This window comes from Physeter macrocephalus, chromosome 9 (assembly GCF_002837175.3).
Source record: "Physeter macrocephalus isolate SW-GA chromosome 9, ASM283717v5, whole genome shotgun sequence".
Taxonomy (NCBI): Eukaryota; Metazoa; Chordata; class Mammalia; order Artiodactyla; family Physeteridae; genus Physeter; species Physeter macrocephalus.
Genome location: NC_041222.1, coordinates 48,298,932 through 48,310,808, shown reverse-complemented (window position 1 = coordinate 48,310,808; position 11,877 = coordinate 48,298,932). Strand labels below are relative to the sequence as shown.

General features: G+C 40.7%; 1 protein-coding gene and 1 non-coding gene across 2 annotated transcripts in view; both read right to left on the bottom strand.

The window, feature by feature from the left end:
- The window catches only part of PDCD1LG2 (programmed cell death 1 ligand 2), a 115,576-nt gene extending 103,699 nt beyond the window's left edge, over positions 1-11,877 (bottom strand). Inside the window, exons 1-2 of the mRNA XM_007118173.4 lie at positions 11,797-11,877; positions 11,632-11,687 (exon numbers count right to left, since the gene is read on the bottom strand). The gene's annotated coding sequence lies outside the window, so the exon portion shown is untranslated. The remainder of the gene's footprint in view (positions 1-11,631; positions 11,688-11,796) is intronic.
- On the bottom strand, positions 1,161-1,267 carry LOC112065813 (U6 spliceosomal RNA). Its single transcript, XR_002892246.1, has one exon. It is a non-coding gene; the product is annotated as a U6 spliceosomal RNA (small nuclear RNA).

Genomic DNA, 11,877 nt, shown 5'->3' with positions numbered 1-11,877 from the left:
AAAACAGATAGCTAGTGGGAAGCAGCCGCATGGCACAGGGAGATCAGCTAGGTGGTTTGTGACCACCTAGAGGGGTGGGATAGGGAGAGTGGGAGGGAGGGAGACGCAAGAGGGAAGAGATATGGGAACATATGTATATGTATAACTGATTCACTTTGTTGTAAAGCAGAAACTAACAGACCATTGTAAAACAGTTATACTCCAAAAAGATATTAAAAAAAAACTTACCAAGGCTTGATTTGTGGCTCAAGATATGATCTATCCTGAAGAATGTTCCATGAGCACTTGAGAAGGAAGTGTATTCTGTTGTTTTTGGATGGAATGTCCTATAAATATCTTAAGTCCATGTTGTTTAATGTATCATTTAAAGCTTGTGTTTCCTTATTTATTTTCATTTTGGTTGATCTGTCCATTGGTGAAAGTGGGTTGTTAAAGTACCTTACTATGATTGTGGTACTGTCGATTTCCCCTTTTATGGCTGTTAGCATTTGCCTTATGTATTGAGGTGCTCCTATGTTGGGTACATAAATATTTACAATTGTTATTTCTTCTTGGATTGATCCCTTGATCACTGTGTAGCGTCCTCCTTTGTCTCTTGTAATAGTCTTTATTTTAAAGTCTATTTTGTCTGATATGAGAATTGCTACTCCATCTTTCTTTTGATTTGCATTTGCATGGAATATCTTTTTCCATCCCCTCACTTTCAGGCTGCATGTGTCCCTAGGTCTGAAGTGGGTCTCTTGTAGACAGCATATATATGGGTCTTGTTTTTGTATCCATTCAGCCAGTCTATGTCTTTTGGTGGAAGCATTTAATCCGTTTACATTTAAGGTAGCTTTTGCTTGTCTGTAAAGGTTTTAATTTCTCTGTCAAATCTGAATGAGATCCTTGCTGGGTATAGTAATCTTGTTTGTAGGGTTTTCCCTTTCGTCACTTTAAATATGTCCTGCCCTCCCTTCAGGCTTGCAGAGTTTCTGCTGAAAGATCAGCTGTTAACCTTATGGGGGTTCCCTTGTAGGTTATTTTTTGTTTTTCCCTTGCTGCTTTTAATATTTTTTCTTTGTATTTAATTTTTGATAGTTTGATTAATATGTGTCTTGGCGTGTTTCTCCTTGGATTTATCCTGTATGGTACTCTCTGTGCTTCCTGGACTTGATTGAAAAAATATGGAACGCTTCAAGAATTTGCGTGTCATCCTTGTGCAGGGGCCATGCTAATCTTCTCTGTATCGTTCCAATTTTAGTATACGTGCTGCCAAAGTGAGCACGCATGTGCACATTTACGAGTTGGAGAAGGGGAGGGAAAGAAGAATACCAGCATGTTCTAGTTACATACCAAGAACTTTACACAGGTATCATTATTGGTTTTTGGGGCTGCCATAACAAATCACCACAAACTGGGTGGCTTAAAACAGCAGACACTGTACTTATAGTTCTGTCACAATTCTGGAGACTAGATGTCTGAGATCAAGGTGTCACATGGCCATACTCCTGCTGAAGCCTCCAGGAAAGGATGCTTCCTTGTCTATTCCTAGCTTCCGGGGGCTCCTGTCAAGCCTTGGCATTTCTTGGCTGCAGCAGATCATTCCAATCTCTGCCTTCATCTTTTCATGATCTTATTCGTTGTGCATATCATTGCATGTCTTTCCTCTTCTTATAAGGACACCAGCCATTGGTTTAGTGCCCACCCTATTCCAGTATGACCTCATCTTAACTAATTACATCTGCAAACACCCTACTTCCAAATAAGGTCACATTTGGAGGCTCCAGGTGGACATGGAATTTGGGGGGAACATTATTCAAGCTGCTACAGTACTTCATTTTATTCTTGGAGCAACTTGTGGTCTAGATACTGTTAGACCCATTTTACATATGAGCAAACAGTTGACATCGAGCAACCTTTCCTCCATTGCATGGTTGTACTTGAACTCAGGCCTCTGAGGCCCCATTACACCATGAGGCTTTTCAATAGTGAGACTCAAACCTGATGGCAAGAAAAGGCCAACTTGCATGCAGTCCTGATGACCAATCCAACTCCAACCTCCTCGTTTCTCTTGGGCTCATAAGAGTGAGGTGAGAAGAGACAGGGTAGGTTTTCTAAGCCATATTTCTCTAATGTGTTCTAGTCCTCTTAACATGCCTTGCCTCTAAGTCTTCCCCCAACCTAATTGTTTTTATTCGGAAAAAGCACCATTCTCGTTTCCTCCTTCTCATTCTTTTTACTTTATCCCTTAAAGAAGAAGGGATGAAATTTGTAGTAGCTACAAATGGGAGTGGCTGCCTAGGCCCCAAGAATGGGGCTGTGTGGGGAACTGCTTCTCCACCCATAACTCCAGGCATATGGTTTCAATGAGCGTTGCTTGCTCTTACTTGACCTCCCTTCCTCAGCTACCATGATTGGCTGAGGAATGGGCATATGTCCCCTGCAAGACTCTAAGAGCTTAGTGTCTATAGGGTCCACACACCACCCACCAGAGCTCCTGCCCCTCTTTAGCAGGGAGATACACTACCCCATTGTTTCCCTTCCTCTACCTCATCTTGGCTCCCTCCTGTCTCAGTCTATGTCTCTCCACCCTTCCCTCTGGGCAGCTCAGTTTTTCCTCCACACCTAGGCTTGGGAAAACAGACTCATCTCGGCCCAAAGGAAAGCCCTGGGGTTTTCACAACAGGGCCCAAATGAAACTCAAACTAATATCTCAGCACATTTTCCTGCCTCATAAATCTATATGCCTCAAAAAAATACTGGAGGAGTAGATACCAAGGTGTTAACAGGGGCATTTCTGGGTGGAGGACTTGCACATGTTTTTTTACTTTCTCTTTTCTCCCTTCTATTTTATTTTCTAAATAACTTGCCATGTTCACACATTGCTTTTTAAGCAGAAATAATTTTTTAAAAATCAGTAATGAAGAGTATAGTTAAATTGCTAAACAATAGCAACAAGAAAACATTTTTAGAACTTGGCATAGTGGCACTGATACTTAGTAATGGGAAATTGGAATTTAGGTCATAAATATTGCATAATAATTATCTCACTAGTGTACCCAATCAGTCTACAAAGCTCTTTTCATTTTCTAGAAGGGAAGGTTGAGGTGAAGAGAGATTATGTGGCTTAACCAAGGACTGATCACCTTTTGAGTGCAGGGCAGGGTTCATTTCTGGTTTTTCCTCCCAAAATATTTTCCTCCAAAAGCAATGAGATAAAATGCAATGTGATATGATGTGATGCATTATAAATATGTGAGGGAAATTAAGAGGTACAAACTTCCAGTTGCAAAATAAATGAGTCCCAGACATAAATGATACATTGTATCACTGTAAAATATTTTTTTAATGAAAAAAAAAAGTAAAGATACCTACCTACCTAACCCCAGAGATAACTGCTTTTATATTTTGGTAAACATAATTCTCTATAGCTCTCTGGACACGTCTATATGAATGCAACTTTAGTAAGTGGCATTGTATCAGGATGCTATTCAGTGAATGGCTATTATTACTCATCAAAGATATTGTATCTTTCCATGTCAATAATTATAGATCCCATAATTATTTGTAAAAACTGGTAAGTATTTCGTTGTATGGTAATACCATAATTTATTTGTGCCATCCCCTAGTGTTGGTCAGTTAGGTTATTTCTAATATTGTTGATATTGCACAACAGTGGCACCACTGAATGACCCTACACAGTCAGCTGTGGGCCCTTGTCTGATTATTTCCTGGGACAACTTGCTATAAGTGGAGTCTCTGGATCAAAGGGTATTAACCTGAAGACATGTGTCTCAGTAAAGTAACTCATATTGTGAGAAAAGAGACTGGCTAGTCAGCTGGCTTGACAGGAGTTTCATGAATGTGGCTTTTGCAGCAACTTGTTGTGGGAGGACACGTAGGCCAATGGTCAGTTTGTGGGAGAGCAAATATGTGGAGGCAGTCCCCACCCTCGGGTTTCAAACATGTTCCTATGCTAGCAGGTAATTTTTCAGGCCTGAGAAGGAACTCTGTGGGAGAATTTACTGACCTCTTTGTTAGAGTACCAGTGCCCTAGAATTTCTCTGAATATCTGGCTTTTCTAGGAAATCAGTTAGGTAAGTTCAATTGGGTGATAATCTCACTTAACTTTTTTTTTTTTTTTTTGCGGTACGCAGGCCTCTCACTGTTGTGGCCTCTCCCTCTGCGGAGCACAGGCTCCGAACGCGCAGGCTCAGCGGCCATGGCTTCACGGGCCCAGCCGCTCTGCGGCATGTGGGATCCTCCCAGACCGGGGCGCGAACCCCGTTCCCCTGCATCGGCAGGCGGACGCGCAACCACTGCGCCACCAGGGAAGCCCCTCACTTAACTTTTAAGGAACATTTTAAGGGTATAATGTCCAAGGGTATTTTGCGCCAATCAGGCTTGGGGAAGATTTTTCCTAGCCCCAAACTTTCCTCATCGCTTGGCCAGTGATCCTGAGCATTTTCCTTAGCAAATGAAGCTGAGATGTGAGGCAACAAACAAGAGTGGTGGCCATGAGACTCAGCGCCTTCTACTGACCAGAGAGTAATGAAAGATGAAGAGAGGGTGGGAAGGAGATGGACACAGGCTGGACTGAATCAAGGGTGGGCCAGGTCAGACTCTTACAGGTGGAGGAAGGTGAGGAAAATGTCTGGCCCTCCACCCTAAACCAGGGATCTCCCATTCTATCCATTTCATTCCAGTCTCCCTTCCTGACCACCTCAGACACTGTCCTAGCGTGGACATTCCAACACACAGGCTTGGTGTGTGTGAGGAGTGATCAGGAGGAATTAGTGGAGCGTGCGGTCTGCTACGACTTTTAGTAATTCCTAACTGAAGTGGAACACAGTAACACAGGCTAACATTCACAGAAGCCTAAATATTGCCAGGGCAGTTCCAAGAACTTTATGTGTATTAACCCATTTAACTCTCACAGCAACCCCAGGAGGTAGGTACTCTCATGGATCCCATTTTATAAATAGGGAAACTGAGGGCCAGAGAAGGTAGACAATTTGCTGAAGGTCACACATCAGGTAAATGGGAGAATTGAGGTTTAACCTTCATGTCTAATTCCGGGGTTCCTTTATTTACTATTGCTTCTATTCATTATTGTAAGAATGGGTATCTATGATTCTATCTTCAGCCAGACACTCCCAAAATAATCAGAAAAAATATACATATATACACATACATACATATCAGGGGTAACCTTAGAGAAGCTAATGGGAGTTCTTGAGCCTGCTGGTCAAAGTGAAACCTCTTTAGATTAATCAAAGGCTAATAAATAAAAGAAGATTTGATGGAGCCCCTCCAGGCCTGTGATTGGGAAAGAAAACACTATCTTTAGTGGCAGATCCCTGGGGATTCTAGCTGGGGGATGTATGACATCATCTGACAGCCACATGCTTTGCATTAAAAGTAGGAGAAATGTGAGCATCTTTGCTTTTACTCTTTGTCAACTCTAGTTTCTTTACTTTTCCCTCCTTGTTCCTTCCTCATAGGCTGCAGCTACTTTGTATCCAACACACACACACACACACACACACACACACACACACACACTATTCATTTCTCACTCATGCACACGCATATATAGATTACATAGTTATACATCTATATATCCATATCTATGTATGTATACATATATGTTTCATACATACACAATTTGTCTCCACAAATTGTTAATTTTCTAAAAATGTTATTAAGTCATCAGGTTTAGGAAATGTTTTACTCCATGTACTGTATTTATAAGGTCATGAAATTATGACCTCACTGCTCAAGAAAACAGGACAATAGTTGGTCAAATGAGGTACCCAAGATAGCCAGATGCCCAGTCAGAGGCCTGAGCCATTATATGATACTGAGAATGAAGAGACAGAGATGCTGGGAGAAGTGACCAAAAAGTGGACAGAAACAGCAAGCCATCGAGCAGTGGATGGGAAGGAAGGACACTGGGCTGGCTGGGAGGTCTGGCCTGAAGAGGGGGAGCTCTGCATTTCCATTATGGGTACAGCAGCCAGAATTTTTGCTCCCTGTCCACACCCACACTGGGCAGTGAACACCTAGTAGGAGATTTTAAGGATAGTCACGCTACTTTAACTTGACACAGACTCACTTGCATAAGACATTTGTTATGTCTTCTTTTCAATAGATGTGCGTGTGGGTGCACATGTGTGTGTATGTAACTACTGATTTCCAGTAACTTCCTGAATTTCAAACCAGACCATTCTTGTAACTATCCTGACTTTGAGGAAGTAGTCTCCTGTCTTACTTCACCCTTTCCATGTTCACCCCTGTTTCCCCAGTTGTAACTACTCTCTTCATAGCTACCAAACTTGAGGTTTCCCTGACTGTCCACAGACTTTCCAAGTGTTGTCCTTTCACATAATCCTAGAAAAATATCAGAAAAACTTTATTCCAAGCATCATGACCAACATTCATAAGTTGTTCTTAGTAGCAATTTGGGTTTCTCTGGATCCACTTTCCCTAAAAGTCCCAACTATCTTCACAACTGGAACTTAATTAATCTACCCAGAAACACCAACCTTCTTGAGAAACAATAAGAAGCAGTATTTCTTCTTCCCGAGCACTATAATGAAATTGTTTTTGGAACAAAGAGAGATCTATATCCTAGGATTCTAGGATGATGTGGGATATCCAGAAAGGATTTAAGGCTCTTCACAAGGGTCTATAACATACAAAAAAAGGAGCAAAAATTAAAAGTGGGCTAAGAAAGAGAGGGAAATAAGAATAGACCCCAAACCACAGAGTCTCCTTTTCTCCCTAAGCACACGCCAGGCACATGCTCCCTGCCACATTGCGCAGGGTTTCCATGGCTGAGCTACCATCAGCTTATGACACCTGTCACCTAACTGTTCCCCTTGCTTCCATGCCCCTTTAATGCTTCCTCCACACTGCAGCAAAACTGATTTCACAACACAAGCTGGATCAGTGATCCCCCTGCTTAAAACTTTCAACAACTTCCCACTACACTTAGAATGGAATCCAACTCTTCACCATGGCCCTTAGGTTTCCATCTCATCTTATGCCCTACTCTCCAGTCATTTATTTCACAACAGGAACTTTTTACCTCTTAATCTCCCTCACCTATTTCTCTCCTCCCCTGCCCCTTTGGCAACCACTTGTTTGTTCTCTGTATCTATGACTCTTTTATCAGTAAAGCTTTATTGGAACGTAGCCACACTCACTCATTTACCTATTATGTATGGCTGCTTTTGACTAAAATGGGAGAGTTGAGTAGTTGCAACCACATGGCCCACAATGCCTGAAATATTTATTTTATGGCCCTTTATAGGACAAAATTTGTCCAGCCTTTTTTAAGGGACTAGAGAGAAGGAAAGATAAAGACATAGGGTGTTAGAACACACCCTCACACCATACACAAAAAGAAACCTAAAATGGCTTGAAGACTTAAATATGAGACATGACACCATAAAGAGAACACCTAGAAGAGAACATAGGCAAAACATTCTCTGACATAAATCTTACCAATGTTTTCTTAGGTCAGTCTCCCAAGGCAATGGAAATAAAGGCAAAAATAAACAAATGGGACCTAATCAAGCTTATAAGCTTTGCACAGCAAAGGAAACCATAAACAAAACAAAAAGACAACCTACAGACTGGGAGAAAACATTTGCCAATGATGCGACCTACAAGGGCTTAATTTCCAAAATATACAAACAGCACATACAATTCAATAATAATAATAATAATAATAAAAACAATTGATAAATGGGCAGACCTAAATAGACATTTCTCCAAAGAAGACATACAGATGGCCAAGAGACACATGAAAAGATGCTCCACATTGTTAATTATTAGAGAAATGCAAATCAAAACTGCAGTGAGGTACCAACTCACACAGGTCAGAACGGCCATCATTTAAAAAAATCTATGAATAATAAATGTTGGAGAGAGTGTGGAGAAAAGGGAACCCTCTTACACTGTTGGTGGGAATGTAAATTGGTACAGCCGCTATGGAAAACAGTATGCAGATGCCTCAAAAAACTAAAAATAGAGTTGCCATATGATCCAGCAATCCCACTCCTGGGCATATACCCATACAAAACTATAATTTGAAAAGATACAAGCACACCTAGCAGCACCATTAACAATAGCCAAGACATGGAAACAACCTAAATGTCCATTGACAGATGAATGGATAAAGATGTGGTATATACAATATATACAATGGACTATTACTCAGCTATAAAAATGAATGAAATAATGCCATTTGCAGCAACATGGATGGACCTAGAGATTATCATACTAAGCGAAGTAAGTCAGAAAGAGAAAGACAAATACCATATGATATTACTTATATGTGGAATCTAAAATATGACAAAAATGAACATATCTACAAAACAGAAACAGACTCACAGACATAGAGAACAGGCTTGTGGTTGCCAAGGGAGAGGCGGGTTGTGGGGGGATGGATTGGGAGTTTGGGATTAGCAGATGCAAACTAGTATATATAGGCTGGATAAATGACAAGGTCCTACTGTATAGCACAGGGAACTACATTCAGTATCCTGTGATAAGCCATAATGGAAAAGAATATATATATATGTATATGTATATATATATATGTATATGTATGTATAACTGAATCACTTTGCTGCATAGCAGAAATTAACACAACATTGTAAATCAACTATACTTCAATAAAATTTGGAAAAAAAAAGAAAAAAACAGGCATAGGGTAGAGGCCGATTGTGGGGATCTTGAATGAGGAGGCCAAGGTGTTTGGACTTTATCCTTCAGTTAGAGGGGAGACACCTGGGCCCCCTGACCAAGAATGTCTGTCTATGGTGACAGAAGTGTGTTTAAAGAGGATTGTACTGGCTTCATTATAAATGTTGAGAACATGGGGGCTAAAAACAAAAGGCAGGGAGCACAGGAGGTGGCTGCAATTATTCAAAGCAAGGCAGACACTGTTGGTTATCTACCAGCATTCAAACCTCATCTTCCATGGTAAAAAGACCCTGATTTTGTTCAGGTATCTTTCCTTATGTGATGCAGAAAAAGGCGATCTCATCCCTGGCTACTGGGTAACTCCTTGCCAACAACCGGTTTGGGGGGTAGGCATGTGACCTGGTCTGGCTGATGAGACATGAGGTGTGATAGGAACCTAGAACTGCCACAGCTGCCTTGATACAAGTTTGGGTATAAAGTCAACCCACCAGCATGGTGGGGCCAAGGAAATTGCAGAGAAACAGAGACAGAGCCTTTCCATCTGCATATTTCTTGTTACATGAGATAATGATCTTTTTTATTTCAGCCAATATGAACATCCTGATATAAAGGCCAAGAGAGGAGAGTAACAGCGAATTCACAAAAGAAGTAATTGGAACAAGAGAATCTGTGAAAGGGAATTAGGTCAATATTGAAGCTGAGCCAGGAGGAAGAGGGAGGGGTCAACTGATGGTCCTGAGGTTTAGCTCTGGTAAGTGGGAACTTGATAAACCATTAACAGAAATGGGGAACTGCTGGACATGGCCCACAGTCTCTGTTTCAATCTCTGTTTTAGTCAAGTCATCGCCCTGCAAGTGAGCCAGTGAGTCCCACAGACATCTCAACAGGAGATCTGCATTGCATATTGCTACGTGACTCTACTCCAAACCTGTGAATATGAGATAAAGTTTATTTGATCCTACAATATTGCAGCTGTGGGCACACGTTCTCAGAAGCCACAGTAATACACAATATTCATTTTTATTATAGATTTTAAAATTATAGTAGAAAGAACATATGTTGTAGTGGTTGTTAGGTTGGAATAAAATCATTTCTTTGTAGAATTCAAATAACCATTGTGTTTTAGGGTGAGTAGAAAATATTTTTCTAAAATCAAAAACCACTGAATTTATAGTAGAAAACATTATCATTGAAGCCCACATAGATAAGTGTAATTTAACTTTTTTATTTAAAAAATATATTTAGGGCTTCCCTGGTGGCGCAGTGGTTGCGCGTCCGCCTGCCGATGCAGGGGAACCGGGTTCGCGCCCCGGTCTGGGAGGATCCCACATGCCGCGGAGCGGCTGGGACTGTGAGCCAGGGCCACTGAGCCTGCGCGTCCGGAGCCTGTGCTCCGCAACGGGAGAGGCCACAACAAAAAAAAAAAAAATATATATATATATATATATTTAAATCCCTTATTAGTCTACTTTTGAAATAATGCACAAAGAAGAGAAGACATCCAATAAGTAAAATAAATGATAAGAGTATACTTCTGGAGAAACAAACACATTCAGAGAGAAAGATAGAGACTGAATACAGACTTAGGGTGAAAGTAGGAAGGGTAAACAGGGAAGAAAGAGATGGGGGTGTCTTTTGCACAGCATGGATACACATAGGATGGAAGTCTCAGCGGATGCAAATGCATGGCTAGGGCTGCAGATGAAAAAAATCACAAGCTCAAGTATTGTCCTAGCCCCAAGAGGCAAAATTCAAACTCATTAATACAGCTTTAACATTAATACAGCTTTAACAAAATTAATACAGCTTTAATAAAATTAATACAGCTTTAAAAAAATTTTCTAGATGTAGAAACAAAGGAGCTGATCAACATAATAGAACAGAATCCAGAGGCAGAGAGAGAGAGAGAGAGAGAGAGATAACTAGAGAGACATAAATATAGATACAGCCACCTGGTTTATGATAAAGGTGAGACTGCAGTACAGGGAGGGAAAGTATGGTCTTTTCAATAAATGGTGTAGGGACAATTGGATATTCATATGAAAAAAATGTACTTTGACCCCTACCTCACATGATATGCAAAAAAATTAATTCCAGAAGGATTGCATATCTAAATATGAAAGACAAAACAAAGAAATTTTAGAAGAAAACATGAAGGGAGTCTTCATGACCTGAGAGTAGGCAAAGTTTGCTTAAATGGGACACAAGAGTAGAAAAATAGAGAAAAGAATGTAGAATTTCGTTTATCATTATAACTATTAAAAATACGTATAGATACCAAAGGTCAGAAAGAATGCTAACAAATGGCTAATAAATATAAAAAGATTCTCTAATTCAATAACGTGGCCAGCAGCATGGTGAGATGAGAAAAGAGACATAGCTAGACTGACTGCTTAAAACAAAAAGAAGGTCAAAACTACAGTAGAAGTGACTCTTCTAGAGAAGGATACAAAAAATATAATCAACTCTGAGGCTCTAAAACTGAGATGTTGAAATATCAGTCCATTTCTTGTCATGGCATCAAAACTCAAGAGGAATTTGCATCAAAGGATATTGCTGATATGTTACATCAGAAGAATAGAGCACAGTAGCCATGCCAGAATAGGCAGAGTCTGTAGCAAAATCCCCTGGGAATTATGTCTGGTAGGATAATAGAGATTAAAAACCCGTAGTCTGCTCCCAGAGGACAAAGCAGGAGTCTTTAGCAGCTGAGGACAATAAAAGTCCCAGTACCATGCAGTAAAGAGAGTATTTGGTGGTACATGAAGGCATGTGATCTTATGAGGAGTTGCAATGACAATTTTCAAAAGTGGCTGTTTTCCATGCTGTTATAGTTCCCTGAAAAGTCAAATGGACCCCTACTCAAAATTTGGTTCACATTGAGACTGATGCCACACACATTAAAAGGGTATGAAAAAGTTTATTACTTACATAATTGAGGCCCCTGGTGAGAACAAGGCAGTCTCTCAAGCAGGTCTGAAATGGCTCTAAAAGGCAAAGAAAGGCGATTAGCCTGGGTTTTTATCTTCTTTATGGGGTACGGCTGGAGTGGTGGTTCATGTGCAAGAAGAGGCTTGCATGGTTTGACTCTCTCACCTGTGCCAAAGGAGGGCAACCCAGGTCTCCTTATCAGCTTGATCAGATGTGGGGCACCAGAGGAAGAGGGAGAGGTGAGGC